At 38.2% G+C, this 3736-nt stretch overlaps 1 non-coding gene across 1 annotated transcript; it reads left to right on the forward strand.

The window, feature by feature from the left end:
- The first annotated feature begins 3291 nt into the window (after positions 1 to 3291).
- Positions 3292 to 3397, forward strand: LOC145629595 (small nucleolar RNA R71). Its single transcript, XR_014111759.1, has one exon. It is a non-coding gene; the product is annotated as a small nucleolar RNA R71 (small nucleolar RNA).
- The last annotated feature ends 339 nt before the right edge of the window (positions 3398 to 3736 follow it).

Here is a 3736-nt window from a genome sequence, read left to right on the forward strand (position 1 = left end):
ATTTGTGAGAAATCCTTGATAAATCTCCTATAGAACCCGGCATGCCCTAAAAAGGATCTCACTCCTCTCACATTAATTGGTTGTGGCAATTTTTCAATCACTTCAACTTTGGCCTTGTTGACCTCAATCCCCTTGCTTGATATCTTGTGACCAAGGAAGATTCCCTCTTCAACCATGAAGTGGCATTTTTTCCAATTTAGGACCAAGTTGACCTTCTCACATCTTGATAAGCATTTGCCCAAATTAGATAAACAATCTTCAAATGAAAGGCCCCCTACCGAGAAATCATCCATGAACACTTCCATTTCGGCCTCAAGCATGTCTCCAAAGATACTCATTATGCACCTTTAAAAGGTTGCCGGTGCATTAAAAATTCCAATCGGCATCCTCCTATATGTAAAAATACCATATGGCCAAGTAAAAGTTGCCTTCTCTTGATCATCAGGGTATATGGGGATTCGAAAGGAACCCGAATAACAATCAAGAAAGCAATAATACTTGTGCTTTGTTAGTCTTTCAAGAATTTGGTCGATAAAAGGAAGAGGAAAATGATCCTTGTTAGTGGATGTATTTAGACGTCTATAGTCTATGCCCATCCTCCAACCGATCATCGTTCTATTTGAAATGAGATCACCGTTATCATTTTCAACTACGGTAATTCCTCCCTTTTTAGGGACCACATGAACGGGGGAAACCCATCTAGAACTCGAAATGGGGAAGAAGATGTCAGCATAAAGGAGTTTGGTGATTTCTTACTTCACCACCTCGCCCATTTGAGGATTAAGTTTCCTTTGCCTCTTAATGGAAGGCTTAGCACCCTCCTCAAGTGTTATGTGATGCATACATAAAGCGAGACTAATACCTTTGAGGTTATCAATGGTATAGCCCAAAGCACCTTGGGGGTTTCTTAAAACGCCACATAACATTTGAGTTTGACACTCGTTCAAAGAAGAATTCACAATTACCGAAAAAGTTGAATTAGGACCCAAAAACTCATACCTTAGTTGTGATGGTAGAGGTTTTAACTCTACAATTGGAACACCCTTACCTTCTTTTGAGGTAGCTATTTCCAAAGCATCATCGCTTGCGATTCCCATGCATTCTTGCTCAATGCTTTCTTCCGTACGTCCTTCAAGCATTCCTTCATACTATGTCATCTCCTTGCCTTGCTCACCTATCTTTTCCTTATTCAAAAGGACATTCTTAAAGGCATCATTAGTAGTTAGAAAGTGCTCATGCATAGAAGTCACAATAGAATCAATAGTATCAATCATCATACAATTATCAAGAATACAGCTTGGATATTTCATGCCCTCATTCAAATCAAATTCTATCACCTTATCTCCTGCTTTTAGTGAAATCTTAGCACTTTTAACATCTATTAAAGTGCCAAAAGTAGCAAGAAAAGGTCTTCCTATAATTATTGGAATTTTCACATCTTCATTCATCTATAACACAACAAAATCCACCGGGATTACAAACTTTCCAACCCTTAGAGGAACATCCTCGACCTTACCTTTTGGAAATTTTATGGAACAATTGGCCAATTGTAAGGTAATGTTGGTGGGTAGAAGTTCCCCTATCTTAAGTCTTTTATATACCGAATATGGCATAAGGCTAACACTAGCCCCATGATCACATAAAGCATTATCAATTTGCATATTATATATAGCATAAGGGATAGAAAAGTTACCGGGGTCTTTCAATTTCGGTGGCATTTTATTCATGATGTTGCACTATAATTCTCGGTGAGATTCACCGTTTCCACCAATTCACACTTTCACCTTCCACACAAAATATCTTTAAAAAACCTAGCATAGTTAGGCATTTGCTTGATAGCATCGATAAAAGGAATTGAAAGGTGAATTTGTTTCAATGTTTCAAGAAATTTTCTAAATTGCACATCTAATTTGTTTCTAACAAATTTGTGACGATACGGTAGCTTTTGTAATTGTTTTGTTTCTCTCTCTTTTTCTCTTTTCTCTTCACTCTCTTTTTCAAAATCTTTCTCTTTTTCACATTCTTTTTCTTTCTCAAATTCTTTTTCTTTCTCACATTCTTTCTCTTTTTCATTCTCATGGTTTTGCTCTCTTTCTTGTTAAAAATCACTCTCAAGGGGAGGCTCACTCATGTTCATTCTCTCATTGCTTATTTTAGGAACACTTTCTTCCAACACTTTACTACTCCTAGTTGGTATAGCATTTACAGGCATCATAGGATCTAGTCCTTGGGGTGGAAGTTTAGAAGTGCTCGTCCCTTCCTTCAAAGCATTGGCCAATTGAGAAATTTGTGTTTCAAGTATTTTATTATGGGTCATGACTTCACTAAATTTTTTATCACTAGAGGCCATGAAATTATTAAACATTTTAGTTTGACTTTCTATCATTTCCTCCAAGCTAGACCTACTAGGTGGTGCTTGTGCATAGTAGTTGTCTTGGGGAGCTCTATTACCTCTAGCATTCGAATTGGAAGCATTTTGATTAGAAGAACCTCTATTATTATTGTTGTTCCAATTGTTCCGATTATTAGAGTTTCCCCCTTGGTGATATTGCCCTTGATTCCCATTGTTTCCTTGGTTATTATGATTATGGTTACCATAACCACCTTGTTGGTTGTAGTTACCTTCGGATTTTGGTCCCTTTGGTTCGTATTTCCCCATTTGTTTTGGTTATAGTAATCATAATCATTTCCTCTTTGGTTATAGGAATTACCCCCTTGTTCTCTTCGATTAGGTGGTAAGTATCTTTGATTGTCATTCCTAGGTCTATTATCATAAGACAAGGCATTGACTTGTTCATTTTCATTATCATTACCATCTTCATATTGGGGTTGAGGTTGGGAATCATAATTACAAGAAGAGGTATCATGGTCATATGACCTACAATTTTCACAAAATAAACACCCTTGTGGCATGTTATTAGAAGTAGAAGGAGAAGAGATAGAATTTATACCTCTCCCCTTAGATTGGGAGGGATGCTCTTCTAATGAAATAGAGGTCTCTAGTTTTGCCTTGATGGACGTCATCTCCTTTCCAAGGTTGGCGATTGGGGAAGTCAAATTGTTGATGGCATTAAGGTTATCAACGGAGTAAACCGAATTTCCTCCCTTGTTTAGAGAATCTCTCTCTTTCCTTCTTGCCAATCCATGTGGTGCCTCACCACATCCTCAATTATCTCTATGACTTGCTCCTCCATGTTGTTCATAATCGAGCCACCCGCTCCCGCATCTAGGCTAGTCTTTCCTTGTGGGCTCAAGCCCCCATAGAAGATTTGAAGCACTTGGTATGTCAGAATGCCATGATGGGGACACTCCCTTTGATATTCTTTATACCTCACCCAAGCCTCATAAATGGTTTCACTAGCCTGTTGACAGAAACCTTTTATCAAAGCCCTTGCCTCAGCTGTCTTCTTTTGAGAGTAGAATCTCCCTAAAAAAGCCGTGGTGATCTCGTCCTAAGTTCTTAAGGAGTTTGACCTTACTTATTTCTCAAGCCATTCAAGAGCCCTTCCTATCAAGGAGAGAGGAAATAGCTTTAGTCTCACAAATTCTTGAGTTATCCCATTTACCTTGATCGTGTTGCAATATTTTTCAAATTCGTTCAAATGTGCAAGAGGGCTCTCATGTTTTGCTCCACTAAATTGCCTCCTTTCGATCAAATTTATCATTGCAGGGCGTATTTCAAAATCATTGGCTTGAGTAACGGGTGGAGAAATGCCACTTAAAGCTCTATAAGCTC

Source organism: Chenopodium album, chromosome 4, assembly GCF_948465745.1.
Source record: "Chenopodium album chromosome 4, dcCheAlbu1.1, whole genome shotgun sequence".
NCBI lineage: Eukaryota > Viridiplantae > Streptophyta > Magnoliopsida > Caryophyllales > Amaranthaceae > Chenopodium > Chenopodium album.